Source organism: Cibotium barometz, chromosome 24, assembly GCF_041138505.1.
Source record: "Cibotium barometz isolate CiBa-2024 chromosome 24, ASM4113850v1, whole genome shotgun sequence".
NCBI lineage: Eukaryota > Viridiplantae > Streptophyta > Polypodiopsida > Cyatheales > Cibotiaceae > Cibotium > Cibotium barometz.
Window position 1 is genome coordinate 46,784,192 of NC_141069.1, and position 18,238 is coordinate 46,802,429.

Here is an 18,238-nt window from a genome sequence, read left to right on the forward strand (position 1 = left end):
TATCCATAGTACCTTTATACGTACTTAGACAATGATTTAACCCATCATCATTTACTCTATACTAGAGTCGGTCATGTATTAGAAAGTGAGGACTAACAAGAGTGCCTCAAGTGAATGGAGTACCTTGTGTCGAGTGCAATAATGCCCTCTGCCAAAGCAGGACATGGAGTACGGCCACGAGTGGAACTTTCCTTCTCCCATGTGACCACTCCAAAAAGGTATGCTTCCACTAACCTCACTCTTATTTACATTCTTTAACATGCTCGAGACAAGATGCATGTATCTCACATGCAATGATGCCAATACTTGCGGTGGGTGGGTAGGATTATGCACACTCCCCAATCACATACACTCACATATACACACCCACTCATATATGCTCTCTCGCACAAACCCCACGAACATGCATGTCCCCCACTCACATACGAGCTGCACATGTAGCAACCATTGGTCAGTTGTGTAAGTTGCCATGCATGCACGATGCCTTGGGTAGCCCTCGTCTTAACAATACACTCCCTTAGGAGTTTCCTTTGGCTTTGGTGTTATTGAGCATACAAGGAAAGATGCAAGTGCACATGTGTAGGTAAGTGTATCCCCAACCAATTAAAACATGGAACATGCTTTGAGGTGTTAGGGAAAGACACTTTAACATGTGACTCAAGAATGTCTTGGGTAGCTCTCGTCTTAACAATACACTCCCTCAAGAGTTTCCATTGGCATACTCTCATGAGGTAAATTCTCGTCATCCTTACTTATGTGTAAATTTTAGTCTTTATGCATGATCTCTCTCCTATATACTCTATGAATAGAGTCTTGTTCTCTATATCTAAAATATTATTACGTTGTTCTCCATGAATAGATTATTGTTCCCTAATAGAGTATCATTCTATGTGGCTTTCGTTGTCCATGCATCGAGTATTATTCTCTATGCTTTTAGTTTAGCATAATGAGAGCTATGCATACGCTCTAATGAGATTTGTATAAAGAGATCTCTCTTATGCATTATCATGGGAGGTTATGTATAATAAGGTATGAATAAAAGAGAACCTATATAACCTCTCTTATGTATAATGAGAGCTATACATGAGCTCCCTTTCTGTATAACCTTTCATGAATTATGTATGAGCTCTCATGAGCTATGCATAAACACGGCTGTTGTGCATACACCCTTATGCATTATCTTACATTGCATCAGGAAGAGGACTCATGCAAGGAATCTTCCATTAGAGCTCTTGCCTTAGAGCTACGTATAAGGGCTCCTAAAAAAAATACAATGCAAACACGTTAGCCACAAGAAAAACAAGTTGGGTGGTAATTAAAAATCAAGTTTAGAGTCTCAACAAGTTGCCCTGCGGAGCTTATTGAGTAGCTCTTTTGGTGACCACTCCTTGGCATTTGAGATACTCCCAAGCGTCTGCTTCATTGTGGTGTTTGTGGTACCTATTCTCCCTAGACGTTGGGGGGCGACGTGCTACCCTTTCCTACAAAATATTTTAACATACATGAGATATGACAAGGGTAGCGATGACACACGAAGTAAACTTAGTGAAAAATGGCAAAGAGAAAACTTACAAATCATGCGAGCTGGCATGCCTTTTCTCCGAATCCATACTTTGTCGCACCATACTTCAGTAGTTGACTCATATGCATGGCCTTTTGTTGAGGGTGTTGAGTACCCTCCTTGGCTCTCCCAAAATCTACAACATTGGCTAGAGTTATCCATTGAAGACAAAAACTTAAAAAAGAGAAGTACATGCAAAACAACAAAAACAAAACCATCACAAAATGTGCACTTCACCTGGAGGTGAAGTCCACACTACAATAAAATTGTGACAAAAATGGGTACCAAAGACTCTATTAAAATCCCAAGGGTACTACCAAGGCAATAAATCTCTCTAGATTTGAAAATCCAAACCTTTGATAACAAATTCTATGACACAGCTACGACCTTACATGTTAATTGCCTCAACTTCCTTTTGTAAGGATCAACCTTGTCGAAATGTCAACAAAATCCAAACCTTTGGCAACAAAATCTACGACATAGCTATGACCTTACATGCTAATTACCTCAACATCCTTCTACAAGGATTAAAACTTTTGAAATGTCGATAAAATCCATCAGTGTTGGTCCACACAATGTCTTGACAAAGGCACCTCTCCAAACTATAACTACAAGTAACATATAAGGACCCTTGTGGTGGTAAGGATCTCATTACATCGTGTTAAGCTTATACTAGCATTTCAAAATCCATCAAATAATATGCATATTATCAATTCTATTCAAAATTAGCACTAGTTAATGTATTTTTGTAGATGGATACGTGTTCTACACGCTTGCATCAGCAGCATGAATCCTCAAGGACGCTGTTCGGATTAGTGCATCTCAGTGTTATGGGGTTGTACCTTTATTCTGGGTATTTTATATATATTTTCTCCATGTGTAGTTGTGGTCATGGAGCAGTCGACCAGTTCTAGGGGCTGCCTGCTGACTAGTTCCCAAGTCACTATATAAGGAGTCTTCCCATTGCTCACTTGATCAATCCATTCTCGTGCACATTGTTCAACACCTCTACTGGGTATTTCCATTCTAAAGCTTGTTGCTATTATAAAAGGTGATCTTGTCCATCTCTCTGCATCTTGTTTGCTCTCTCTCTCTCTCTCTCTATTGTTATGTTTATGCTTCTGCCTATGCATTCTCCAACATGGTATCACTCACTTAGGTTTAGGATGCTCCACCATTCTCCAATCTTCTCGTCATCTTCTTCAACTATACTGTGCATTTTTCTTCCATAACTTCTCCTAGCTGTAGTTCAGTGTGACAACTAGTGGCTGCGTTTTTGCATTCTATTATGTTTTCTGGTCTAACCAACCATATGTTTGCTCTGCCGGCCAGTCTTCTTGGCTGCATTTTCTTCTATAGAGGCAAGCTATGGAGTTTCTTGGCTGTGTTTTCTTCTATAGAGGAAAGATGTGAAGGTTTTACCTGCATTTTATGCTCCGCCGGCATTAGTTGATCGGTGAGTTTCTTGCATATGGTGTTGCCAAACTTGTGGCACTGCATTTTCTTCTTCCTCCATGAGTTCTTGCCCTTTCAATAGGAGGTTCCTGATGGTTCTTGGATTTTTTTGTTAATGTCCAGTCTCTTTCTCTCAAGTTTGAGAGGGGGCTGATTTTGTGTTTTTTGTTGCTATGGGTATGTCTCCCCCATGTACAAACAGGGATGACAAGTTAAAAGGACCCAACTATGCCCATTGGAAGCTACAAACGCAGGTTTGGTTCATCCACAACGGTTTGTGGGATATTGTTTAGGGTAGTGAGAAGAAGCATGAGCATCCTCAAAACTCTAGGCGGTGGACTCAAGATTAAGAGGATGAATTCTTTGGAAAATTGCAAGACTGGGAGAATCGGGATTCAAAGATGCATTCAGTGCTTGTAGGTGGACCATCATAGAGGAGGCCGTGCAAGCTCTCACCAGTGCTCATCATGTATGGTCTAAATTGAAGAATCTCTTTGCTTGAGATTCGTTGATGAGGGAAGTTACCTTGCGAGGGCAACTCTACAATTTGTTATTCCTTCCAGGCAGTTCTATGCAATCATTCCTCATGAAGGCCAAGGTTATCCATGAGCAGTTATGACAATGGGTGCTGCTTCGTTCTCTGCTCAGTTGGCTGCACTTATCCTCACCAAGCTTCCCCTAGACTATGATGTGATTTCTCGAGCTTTGAGGTGCTAGGTCACATCCACTCATTTGAATTTTGATGATCTTAGCTCCCTACTCTTGGAGGAGGAGTTCCTCCTCGTTTCTCAGGGTAAGATAAAGGTGTCTCTTAACAGTTCTAATTAGGCACTTACTTCAATTCAAAACAAAGGTCAGAGTTCCTGCTTGTAGGAAGAGAGAGGACATCTGCCCAAGGATTTTTTGTCCAAGAAGCAGGTCAAGACCAAGGGCAAGTCTTCATTTCAAAAAAAGGGAAAAGACACAACACACGATAGTGATACAGATTCTTCTAGTACCACTTCTAGGGATCCTAGGGCGCTTTTTGCTTAGGAGGACCCAGATGGTATACTTCTCTTCTATGGAGGCTTGTGGACAAGAGAGGGGGCTGATTGTAGCTCCACTTACTGGTGCATGGGGACCGTGATTCGGAGTTCCAAGATATGCCTTAGACATCTGGCACGACATGGTTATCTTTTATGTAGCATAGATTATGAATTGGATCTGTTTTCCAAGTTCATTTTTCAAGGCTTTTTGAACGTGATGTGTTTTCTATCCACTATTGGGGATTATGGGCGCGGTGTGTCCAGTAGCTCATCATTTATTCTTAGAGTTCACTACAACTTGTGTGGGAATTCGTAGCCAAGCAAGTTTCCTTGCTGTTCATGGTGGCATTTTATTTCAAGGAAACAGGTTGGGTGAGCTCTTCGAGGTGATTCCAGTACTCGCGATCTTGGAGGGTCCATGGTTGTATCTTCATCAACTTACCTTCTTTAGACTCTTGCACACTATGAACTGCAGAGGGGGTGTTATAATTAGTGCATCTCAATGTTATGGGGTTGTATCTTTATTTTTGGGTATTTTATATATTTTCTCCATGTGTGGCTAGTCATGCAGCAGTTCTAGGGGCTACGGACTAGTTCCCACATCACTATATAAGGTGTCTTCCCATTGCTCACTTGATCAATCCATTCCTGTGCACATTGTTCAACACCTCTATTGGCTATTGCCATTGTAAAGCTTGTTGCTATTATAAAAGGTGATCTTTTCCAAGTCTCTCCATATTCTTTGCTCTCTCTCTCTCTCTTTGTTGTTCTATTTACGAGTCTGCCTGTGCATTCTCCAACAACAACTATTGTCAGGCCTAATGATTGTGCCGAATCATCTCCATCAAAATGGTCCTAGATGATGGCATTATGTACAACTTGGAATCTTGCTCTCCAGAGTGCTTCTTGGTGCCGAGATAACCTTTTGTGAAAGCTGAATTGAAGGAGTTGGTTCTATGAAGCTTGGAAAATATCTGAAAGATAGGCTTTCATGGTGAGCTCATTGTGCAGTTTATCCACTGGGTATCTTAGGCCACTTGTGTCTTCATGCTCAATGGGGGGGTCTACACTTACCACATATGCCTCACCTCTAAATTCTTAGGCTTATGGCTTCAACAATGTCTTATGATCCACAACTGATGGCATAACTTCACTAAATAATAATGGAATACTATATGATGCCATTGCAGATGACATGCTCTGCATCAGCTACATAGTCATCTCCCTCTTCATCTAGGAGAGGGTTTGAGAGGTACAACATGATCCCCAAAAAGCTTTTCTGGGTCATTCTAAATGATAAAGTTAATGATTGGCAAAGTTGATGAATGGTTTTAGCAAGGATATGCAGTTATACATGAAGAACCACATGCAAGTTATTCATAACCCATACATCCTCAACACCCTGTTGGTCACAACAATAACTCTCCTTCATACAGCCCTTTAATAGAATGTGGAACTAGGATTTATGGATACCCTGTCCTTGTTTGGTAGCCTTGCCACCACCTAATGGCAACCTCACTTCCCTCTCTTCACCAAAATCCTCAACACCTCCAATGCTAATTTCCACCCCACCCTACTCCTCCAACATCACCTACTTCTACTATCCCACCCTCCCTTACCTATCTCTTCTACCACCCATTCCACACAACCCACATCTTTCGCAATCCCCTCTCCTACTACGGATCCCTCCGTGGAGGCAGTCATCCAAAAGAGAAGGTGGCCAATATTTAGCTCTACAAATGAGGAACTTCAACTAGACATGCCTATCCCTAATTTCCATGAGCTACATTCCCCAATGCCTCCCAAAGTATCTCTTTCCCAATTGCAAAGAAATCTTTTAGGTGAGGAATCCACTTCTACTGAAAAACCTGAATACACTACTTATGGAGGAAAGTGGGGGATTTCATATGACTTAATGGGCTACAACCTCTATGAGATTTAGAGGATCCATGGATAAGCTAGCATATTTGCAAAGGAAGAATGAGGGATTAATGCAACAATTACACAAGGACAAACAAAAGGATCCATGGATAAGTTAGCAGATTTGCAAAGGAAGAATGAGGTATTATTACACCAATTACACGAGGCCAACAGTAGGGCCATCACTACACAGAAAAAAACAAACAACATGGCCAAAATGGAGAAAATATCAGTAGACCTTAAGGTTACTTACAATTACCAGAAATCACAAAGCCAAGGAGGAGTACTTAAGAAAGTATCTAGCAAATTAGGAAGGTTCACTCACTCGCATTGGAGCTTAAAATAATAACTTAAGACACAAGCTAGTGCAAACTCAAAAGAATCTAGAAGATAAGAAAAACATTTATCACGATGAAATAAAAAGGGTGACAGAAAGAGTTGATAAGAAACAAAAAAGAGCATAAGAAAAATATCACAATTTTGAAAAGTTCTCCTTGCACTACTACATGTTAGCCTAATACCGACGCTTATACCGGCGCTATTTAACGGGGTCTAAAAAAGCCCCGTCATCGGTATAAGCGCCGATATAAGCGTCGGAACCACAGCGTCGGTATAAGCGTCGGGTAACAATACCGACGCCTATACCGGTGCATATACCGACGCTCACCGGGGGTAATACCGACGCATAAATCGGCATCTATACCGGCGCATATACCGTGTTATATACCGGGGTGAATACCGGGGTTTATACCGATTTAAATACCGAAATATATACCAATGCATGTACCGACGTCAGTACCGGGGTATATACCGACGCTGTAGCAAAAAAAAAATTTTGGGCAGAATAGTGCTGCTTGGCTGTTACCTAGCTGCCTGCAATGAGCAGGATCAACAACAGCAAACAGACAGCACCATTCTGTCTAAAATAGAGCACAAAAACAACCGTGCTCGTTTTTATATTTTCCTGATCGACAAACAAGAAATTAAATTAAACATTAATACTCAAGAATGTTTTGATCATATTTCATTAGTTTGAAGGTCATCTTACATCATGGTAATGCCTCCCAATTGACGGTCTCTCCTTCTTCTTCAAGCATCTCAAACAAGGCCACAAGGCCATGTTTGTGAGCGTACTTCTCCTCTCGCCTACTTGGTGGGCGATTCATGGCCAACTCCTGCACACACGATTAACAATTATAACTTTTAGAAATCAACATTTAGCCCACATACATACATTTACATAAATAAAATTGCTACAAACACTTACGAATTCATGGCGCATGGTTTCGTAACCACCACTCCCAAGATGAGAAGCCCCTACTGTTTGGAGTCTTTCCCTTGCCGCCTCTCTTTGTTGTTGAAACCTCTCTGGTGTCTCGGTCAGCTCCTGAGCAATGGCTGCCCACTCCCTGTCATCTAGCCAAACAGGTTTCTCTTTCCCCTCTAAATGCGTCCCTCGCCTCTGACCTACGATGCCCCATCAAAATGCGAGCTGTATACTGTATCCACTCATTAGAGACGACATTCATAGGGTCAGATGGCTGGAACTCTTGCTTTATCTTTGTGTTTATATAATTTTTCTTCCCCTTGTCTTGCTGATCCCATTTAGTCATGACAGAGTCATGAAACTATATAGTGCACAATTGTCGAATGCGTGTCTTCATTGCCTTCCCTGCACTATCCATTATTGGTGCCCCATCCCTAATTGTGTAAATCTTGCTGTTGTCATGGTCATGTGCACCCCAGGGAGTGGAAGGTGACCCTATGGGTGTGCTATCAACAGATGAGAGCGAAGGACGACGCTCACGTGGTGGTGGTGTCACAGCATCTGTGGCACTACCACCACAACAACCTCCCCCTGAAGACCTACTACGTGAGCGCCGTCTATGTGAAGAGGTGGTAGATCGAGCTGTAAGAGGAGTGGAAGGCTACGTGGTATGAGGTGTGGGAGCTGCTGTCGTACCCACGGGTGTGGGAACTGGCGTCGGGAAGCCAGATGGTGAGGCAGATGTCCCTGCTCCAGAACCCCAATAACTTTGAGCCATGGCTCTCTGCTCTGGAGTCATGGACGAAAGAAAACCATATAACTGCTGGGGACTCATGCCCTGCGGTGTAGGATTAAATGAGAAATCTGGACTGTAGTCGTAGGGCGGTGAGTCACCCATGGCCTGTTGGACCAAAAACCATATGACAAACTTGTGCGAAATGAAAATTACACGGTAAACAATGAATGAAAGAACCATAAGACAAACATTAACAATGATAAACAACATTGGTAAAACTATATCAACTTGCTCCTACAGTAGTGATTATGATGGTAAACATTAACAATGGTAAACAATGAAAGGACCTTGAATGTCATAAAACCATTACAAATATGTCATAACTATTTGCATAATCATTAAGATACATCATTTTAAAAATCATTATCTATTCTATCATCCTCATTAAGATCAGTAGCCCCAAAGAGATCTATGTCTATATACATTTCAGCATCCTCATCATTAAAAGTCCCTTGATGAAGGATGTCTTCATCATCTATGTCTTCTTCCTCAACTTGTTTTTCAGCTTCCTTGGTTTGCACCTCTTCATTTGGATCTTGCTCTAGTTGCTCCTCTTCATTTGCTTGCTCCTCTTCATTGTTGATATCGGCTTGTTCTTGCTGCTCTCCACCACCCTGTGCATCCACATCACCTAGTTGTAGCTCAAATTCTTCAAAAATTTGCTTACTATGGGGGGCGACTTGAACCACAAACAGCCAGCGTGGATCTTTTGGATCCGCTTTAAAGACAACCTGCTCACAATGCTCTGGGCGCACAAAAGTATCTTGCTGATCGGTCCATACCTTTGTGGAGTCCACTTGGATGAGGCCACTCTTGTCTCTACGTACAGTTGCATGTGGCCCATTCATGATTACCTTGAACCACTTCACATCAAAGATAAACAACTCAAAACTTCTGAAGCCAACCTTTAATATATCTTGAATGGTTCCAAAGTAATCAAGCATTCCAGTAATTGTGTTATCATCACTTGCACTTGCACGACTTTCTTGAACAAACTGTGCTGTGACACCACAATCAAAGGTTGCTCTTCTTTGGTCTATTCGTTCTACTCGAAAATGACGTCCATGTGACCAAAACGCCCCATATTTGTGATACTACAAATAGCACAAAAAGATTGTTGATGGAGAATCAAACACTGAGACATGTAGAGAAAAAAAAGAGAGACATGTAGAACTTAAACACTTACATGCCAATCGCATCCTTTTGTAAGCTCCTCCTCCTCCTCTGTTATAGGTAAACCAGCACGTTTGGCTTCTAAAATTGTAGCTTCTAGCCATCTACCTGTGGGAAAGTCCGGAAGAGCTTGCATACCTTCTGGATATGGGAGATTTCTTGTAGTGCGATTCCTTCTGAAACTTAAACGATCTTGTACTCGCTGTCGCTTGAGAGCTTCATATGTCTCAATCCACTTCTCCATTACATGAGAGTTCAAGATGCAAAATTTGTTGATTTTTTCCCTCAAATTGTTATCCATCTTTCTCTTAATGCCTTGGCCTTGAGGTTCCTCACCAATGACTCGCCTGTTGGACTCTTGAGACCATAGTCGAGGTATCTCTGGATCTGAGGAACTTAAATATTCAGTGATGTAAACAAGGGACTCTTGTATCAGCCACCCTTCTGACATACTACCCTCTGGGCGAGCCATTTGGTGAACAAATCCCTTTAATGTCTTCATAAACCTCTCCAAAAAGAACATCCATCTTGAATGGACTGTTCCAGCAACTGCAACCTCATCTACAACATGAACTAGCAGATGCATCTGGATTGTTAATAAACTTGTAGGGAAAAACTTCTCTACCATGCAGACTGCCTCTATGGAGTTTAAACGCGCTGTCTCCAAACTGTCTCTCTTTATCTCTTTTGAAGAAATCCAGCGCACCAATGTGCCAATCTTATAGATAGTAGCTCTAATGTCTTCAGTGAGGCAATCTTTTATTGCTATGGGTAGCACAAATTGTAGAAACTTGTGCCAATCATGACTCTTGAGGCCACTAAGATCATCATCCTTTGTAAATGCACTTTTCAAGCAATGCATACAACCTGTAGGAGTCCGAAACTCTGAAATTGTCCTCGACTTGTTGTTCCTCCATCTTGCTAAAAACCCATGGGGCTCTTGGAAGTAGCACCTTTCCATTGGGTCTAGTGCGAGCCCACAACTCTTGCATGCAACCAATCTCTTCCAAGTCATCCCTTTGACCTTTAGTCTCCTTTTTTCCTGTCATGGTCTTCCACAGAATGTCAGCTACATTCTTGAAAATATGCATCGGGTCAAGCAAATGGTTTATAAGGAGATCACCCCAATAGGGGAGTTGGTGAAAGATAGAGTGCCTCTTCATCCCAGGACATGCCAAGTTGCCACATTCCTCCCATTTGATCTTCCAATCGCTTGCCTTCAATGCACTTGGAGGAGGTCTTCCTAGATTACCATCCCGCAATTCATGATTTTCTGGAAGATACCTAACATGTCCTTGGTAGACATTCTTTCGTAATGCTTTTGAGTATCTTGAATCAAGTCGAGGACCACATACACGACATGCATTGTAACCCGATATAGACAAACCTGAGCATTCTCCATAGCCAGGCCAATCATGCATTGTCCACATGAGAATACCTTGCACAGTTGTAAGTCTTTGGCCACTCTGCTGCTTCGACATGTCTTTCACTTCAATTCCGTTCCACAAGGTGCGTAACTCATCAATAAGTGGTGCCAAATATACATCCATGTTCTTCACCTTGTACTTTCCTGGAACTATTAATGAGAGCAACAAATGACCTTTCTTTATTGCCAACCATGGTGGAAGATTATAATTCACAAGGCAAACAGGCCATGTGCTCCATGAAGAGCTCCTTAAACCAAAAGAGTTTACACCATCCATTGCTAGGCCAAGACGGAGGTTTCGAGGTTCTTCCTTAAAAGCCGGCCATTTCTCTTCAATGTGTCTCCATGCGGGTGAGTCAGCAGGCACACGCATCACTTCATCTGTGGATCGAGTTGTGGCATGCCATGTCATCAAGCTTGCTATAGATTTGCACCTGAACATGCTTTTTATTCTTGGGATGATTGGAAAGTGCCTGAGAACCTTTACCGGGACAGCTTCCCCCTGAACATCTTCTCTATATCTGTTAGAGCCACAATGGGGACATTCTTGCAAATGCTCATATTCATGGCGGAAGAGGCAACAATCATTGCGACAAGCATGAATATTATTGTAATCCATGCCTATGGATTTCAATAACTTCTTCGCATCTGCACGAGATGGAGGCATCTCGTTGCCAGGGGGCAATATCTGATCTTTCAAAAGCCTGCAAGTATGGCAATATCTGATCGTTACTATTAAGATTTTCTCAAATACAAGTTGATAATTTATCATTTCAACAGTAGGTGTAATCTCCAAAAAAAGTCCTTACTTGAATAGTTCAGTGAAACTTGTATTAGACCATCTAAAAATTGACTACAAATTTAGCATCGTAAGAGATGCACGCAATACAGATATGTTGGCACCATTGTATAATGGAAGGCATGCAAGTTTACGCATGGCCTCTTCCTCTGGTTCATAATTTGACCATTGAGAATGTCGTGGTTGATGATCTTCATGTTCATGCTCCTCGAAGAGGGCTTCTTGTTGCTCGATGAAGGCATCCAACATTTCTTCCATTGGACCTTCTTCCATTTCCTGACCTTCTCCCATTCCCTCGGGTGCTGTTAATTGAGCTCCATCTGTCACTCCCTCCTGCGATATCCTCATCCTTTGTTGGGGACGAGAATTCACAGGCGCAATGTTATCAAGATGCGGCTGCACACTTGCTTGGTTGTACGATTGAAACCGCAAATTTTGCAAGCGCTCCATTGGAAATATGCCAGCATCATGAACATGCTGGTTGCAAATCCTTCGTTTTCGAAAGATTTGGTACTTACATCGCATGCATGGACACGCTATTCTCTCTTCAAGATTGAGAGGCTCCATCTAGCAGGATAACATGTATATGCAGCTCATTAAACACAAATCATTATGCATTACACAAAGCACTATGCAAACCATAAAACAGGGCTTCTTTTCCCCAGCCGCGAGGGAGATTTTAAAAAATAACATTTAAAGCGGCAAACGGGCTTCTTTTCCCCAGCCGTTGAGGGAGACTTGACAAATATTTAAAAAAGCATCAAACGGGCTTCTTTTCCCCAGCTGTTGAGGGAGATTTTAAAAATAACTCATACATTAGCTTATCTCCTCTCCATACAAAATTAACTCGAATTTGAACAAGGATGGAGAGAGAAGCTATCTCTATTCATAAATAGCTATTTATAAAGGCCTTATGCAAAAATCTAAATGCATAGTATAAGTATAAGCTTGGAAAATAAGGCTGCAAGACTTATGCATAAGCTCTATGCATAAGCCAACTGCATAAGTCTTATGCATAAGCCAACTGCATAAGCCTTATCATGCATAAGCTCTATGCATAAGTCTTATGCATAAGCTCTATGCATAAGCCTTATGCATACGCTCTATGCATAAGCCATATGCATAAGTCTTATGCACATGCTCTATGCATAAGCCTTATGCATAAGCTCTATGCATAAGCCATATGCATAAGTCTTATGCATACGCTCTATGCATACGCTCTATGCATAAGCTCTATGCATAAGCCATATGCATAAGTCTTATGCACACGCTCTATGCATAAGCCTTATGCATACGCTCTATGCATAAGCCATATGCATAAGTCTTATGCATACGCTCTATGCATAAGTCTTATGCATACGCTCTATGCATAAGCCATATGCATAAGTCTTATGCACACGCTCTATGCATAAGCCTTATGCAAGAGCTCTATGCATAAGCCATATGCATACGCTCTGTGCATAAGCCATATGCATAAGTCTTATGCACACGCTCTATGCATAAGCCTTATGCATACGCTCTATGCATAAGCCATATGCATACGCTCTATGCATAAGCCATATGCATAAGTCTTATGCATACGCTCTATGCATAAGTCTTATGCATAAGCTCTATGCAAGACTTATGCATAAGCTCTATGCTATAAGCCTTATGCACTATGCTAACCCTTAATCCCATCACCCAATGGTGTAATAAACATGATCTTGTTTTACATGGATAATAGATCTTATCTTGATAACATATATAAACTCTATGAATAAAGAGAATACCTTATGCATAGAAAAACATAGCATAAGACTTATATGTTATATGTATAAGAGAGTATAAACATTCAAAAAGCTTATGCTTTCCATCCATGCAAGGCACTCTACATCAAAAAAAGGTTTATGCAAAAAAACATAACGCATGTGAAGCCTTATGCATAGAGCTCATCCATAAGATTTATACATAAAACATTATGTATTAAGCTTTATGCATAGATCTTAATTCATGCATTCAGCTAGATTCATATAGCTCTATGCATAAACTCTATGTATAGAGCTTGCATAAGCTTACAAGCCCTATGTATAGAGCTTTCATAATCTTACAACCTCTATGTATAAAGCCTATACATAGAGCATATGCATTGAGCTTTTACAAGAAGGCTATGCATAGAGCTTTCAACAAGAAGGCTACGCAAGCTCTATGTACAATGTCCATGCAAGCTTTCAAGAAACCTATGCATAGAGATTTTATAAGCTTGTAAGAAACCTATGCATAGAGATTTTATAAGCTTGAAAACTCTATGCATAAAGCCTATGCATAGAGCTTATGCATAGAGATTTCACAAGCTCGCAAGCTCTATGAATAGAGCTTATGCATAAAGCTTGCAAGAAGGCTATGCATAGAGATTGCAAGCTTATGATAGGTTTTATGCATAGATATTAAATTAATCCTATGTATAAGCTTACAAGAACCCAAAACTAACACTAAACCATAAAAGAGAGATGCAATAATTCATAGAAAATAGCATAAACAAGAAAAATCGAAAGAGGATCTACCTCTTTTTTGCAAAGCTGAAGGAGAGGATTGGTGAAAGATTGGTGAGGTGAAAGAGCTGCAAAACAAAATATTAAACAAAATAATTAGTAAATTAACCACAAGAATAAGAACTAATACAAAACCCTAAAATCTCTATGCATGCATTAGGAGATCTATGCATACATAGAGAGCTCTCAACATGCATAGAGAGCCAAAAAACACAAAACCCTAAACATTCTAATTCTTAAATTAAAAAGTAAAAGCAATTGCAAGAACATATTAGGAGAAGGAGAAGAGGAGAAAAGAAGAAAGAAGGAGAAAAGAGGAGAGAGGAAAAAAGAGGAGAGGGAGAGAAAGAGACCTTCTCTACAACCTGTGCGCCGTTCTCTGCGAAAAAACCAGAAAATAGGCTCTCGGCTGTAAAAAACTTACGAGCGTCGGTATATTCTACGGAATATGCGACGGTATATGCGTCGGAATATACTACGGAATGTGCGTCGGTATAAGCCTCGGTATAAGCGTCGGTATAGGCATCGGGAAACAAAAATTTGAAAGTACCCCGCCCGACTTGTCTCCTCCAACATTACGACGGACATATCGACGTTTGACATTTGCGTCGGTATTTTAGCGTCGGTATGCCCTCAAGCTCTTGTAGTGTTGACAATCATCCATTGCACATTTGAGATGTAAACAAAGATAGCTTGCACTTGTTTGTGGGAGAGAATATCCTACCCTCAACCCAAAGGAGACATAATCAAGTACGCTAATTTTATCTCACATAAGAATTAGGGTTTGTTAATACTACATTATTTCCTCCATGTGATAATTAGGGTTTGGTTATGGTGCATATTGTTTCTTCCACAACAACCACATACTAACATCATGGATTGCTAAGGTTTTTCATAAAGACTCACCATGCGTTCACATTTTCTAGGGCATTCTCTCGCATTAGATTTCTCTTCTTCACACCATTGATCTCCTCCACTCTATATTGTCCATCATAAAGCAATTTCCAAGTGCTATTGTGGTCATGGGTAGTAATGACCATAATGACTATTGAAATTATGTAGAGGGGAGTGTGAGTGTGTGCATATGCTCGTGTGTGTGCTTAACATACTTCAGTACTCTTTTAATTTATGGTTAATATGATGTGTATTCAACCTCCTTAAAAAGTATGGTAGTAAAGTATCTCAAAATGTGCCACCACATCAATGTAAACTTCATTCCTAGTATAAATATTCCATGAGAATTGTAGATAATGGTTTATAGAGCTTGAGAGTAAATTGTATGTATATTGCCACTTATGAATGTTGTGGTATAGAGATCAAATGGTGTGTGCAAGCTTAAGCGGTGTGTTGTAGATGCAAGATTAAGGCCTAAACATGCCACTTTGTTGGTGGGCTCATGTTATAAATTTTAGTGTATTAAGATCTCTCTCCATGTTGTGCTTTTACAATGATAGAGCTCACTAAATATGATGCAAAGGTTAATGTAGTCATAGCTCGAGAGTCCATAAAAAACTTAGAAATCTTACTTTTGTAGCAGTATAACATTAGTGGCATAGTGGACATGCCACTTTAATTCTTGGAGATGGAGTAGGACTACATCAGTGTAAAAACATTGGTTAGTATATATTAGCATATGTTAATGGTTTTGCAAACAAGAATTCATGTGCTTTTGATGTGTTTAGGTTGTTCTTAATGGTTCAAAAAAGAGAGACTTCATGTGATTTTGCTATGTTCATCAAGTTTTTGATTGTTGTGTTTATGGCATACCTTTGTAAAATGTAGGTTTAAGAAATATTTTGTTTTAGTTGGGGGTCGAGGCACAGTTACAAATGGATTTGTCACTTTAAGAAGTGATAGCACTAGCTTGCATGTGTAAATAAAATTTGCTTGATGATATATGCAATTTTGTGAGTTTATACCTCTTTCTACGTATTGATTTGAAATGCTAAGGGTGGTAGAAGGTCATCATTATGGTGGTGACGGATCTAATGTTTGATGAAGAGGATCTTTGAAGGCCCACATAGGCTATAGTTATGAGTGTTGCCACGTATGAGCATGCATTGAGCATTAACTAAGCATCATAACCATGTTTCTAGCTCAGTTTCTAGCCATTCATGGTAGTTTTTCCAAGAATTCTTAGACCTCCTCATGTGTTTAAATTGAAGCTCTACACAAGGGAAGAGATTTGATAATAAGGATATTGTAAAAAAGAGCTTTGACAAAGTTCTTGATTTTAGCAGCACTTTGCTCAACATCCATGCCAAGTACAACTCTTTGATGAAGGCGCTAGAGGTGTTTCTTATAGATGATGAAGGCGCTAGAGGTGTTTCTTACATTATAGCTTCAGATGATACTTTATGGATACTTGGCTCCTGAATATGCTCGTAATTCTCAAAGTGACTCTCTTGCATGATATTTGAAGTGGGTGCTTGTCGTGTCTATTTCTTGTCATTTCTATGTGAATTAGATGTATATACTTGCTTGTGTAGGTAGTCCATGCCCAAAAATTAAGAGATTCTATTTGTCTTTTTCCTTTGATTACCATATTGGAGAATTTCAAAAAATCCCAAGATTTTGGGAATTTTCTTTTCAATCTACTTTTTGGTATGTCTTAAGCATACAAACTTGAAAGTTATCGGAGAATGTGTATTTAAAACTTACTCTTTAAGCTCTTTCCAATGATATGTCACATGAGGGGATTTTGAGAAAAGCTTAAAAAGAATCACCATGGTCCCTTTCTTATAATCTTGCGAAATGGGAATTGGGATTTTTCCAAATTCTCTAATATGGTGTTTTTGTGGTCCTACAGTGTGTCACAAAAAAATTACATATGTTTATCTTTGGATTGATGCTTATCATTGAGCTGCTAAAACTAGCTATGAAGACTTAGATGAGACCCAACTTGAAGAGCGCATGAATTTAGTAGCATGGTTCATGCGTCTGATTAGTAACAAGGGGGCATTCTTCAATTCTATAAATCCAATTGTTAAGGTTAATGACACAAGCAATTGGCAACATACATAGAAAATATGAAAATTTATCAATGCATAAGAGATAACATGCATATGGCATGGATACGAAATGTATGAGAACTTACAAATTTGTTCATCAAGTTGTGTTTTCTCTTGAACAATATTTTGTGGCACCATGCTTCTAGAATTGAGGATGATGTGTTTCCTTTTGTTATAGGTAATTCTTACTATATTTATGCTCTTTACATGACTTATTACACTATTTTTCCATGTAGTGGGCCAATAGACACCTTTTTCTTTCCTCACGTTTCTCCCTATGCATGAACTCCTATTGTTGAGTGTTTAAACAATGCCATCTCTAGCCCATTTATTGGAAAAATGCATGTTTTGGTATCGAAAAACCACTCATTCATGCATTGCTTTGTAAACATAAATTCTTTACTTCTTTGCTCTCCCCATGTTTTGAAGGGATCCTTCTAAGTTTGTTTCACCAATAGTCAAAAGGTATAGTAGAACCTAATCCCTATATCATCGATAGAGGGTGTTCCATCATCACCTAAGTCATAATATAAGTAACCATCCTAGAGCTCCTTGCCTACATGATTAGGTGAAGATGATCCAACCCACCACTAGAAGCCTCTAAGAAGCATTAATATGTGAGGGGTGGCAGAGCCACATTGAGAGACACTACCCTCATAAAGAGGGGTATGTTGTGAATGGAAGTGAGCGGGGTCTTAAACGGGGGTAGTAGAAGGATCAGAGAAGAGAGGGGACAAAGTGATGCTAGGGAGGTGTAGCTAGGGACGCCATTTGTGATGCTAGAGAGCTAATCCCTTGTAGTGTTTCTTTTTTGTGATATTTTTGCTTGATTTGTTTAAAACTTTAGTAATTTCCAAAAATTAAACATTTGGGCTTCTTTGCAGCACAAAGTATTGCATAAACCTTGATTTTTGACTTTTTCTTACGAAATCCTTCTCATTGAGTGGTCCCCAAAGCTCTGATACCACTGTCACGACCTTAAGACCCTTGGAGAAGAAAACTCTAATTTCTCAACATAAAATTAGAGCAAAACATATACTTGTACAAATTAAAACATAAATCTTAATAAATTAAATTAAATAAACAAAAAAAGGATGGAGAATAGAGTGGAAGTCAACGTTGACACAAGATTGGATTGAATCTCCCCTGGGTATAGTGTGGCTCTTGTACCACTCTCCTATATTTATATGTAGTAGAAAAAGTGCTTGCTTTTCAAAAAGATAACTCCAAAAACAAAGCACTTGCACATGTGTGTGTGTGTGTGTGTGTGTGTGTGA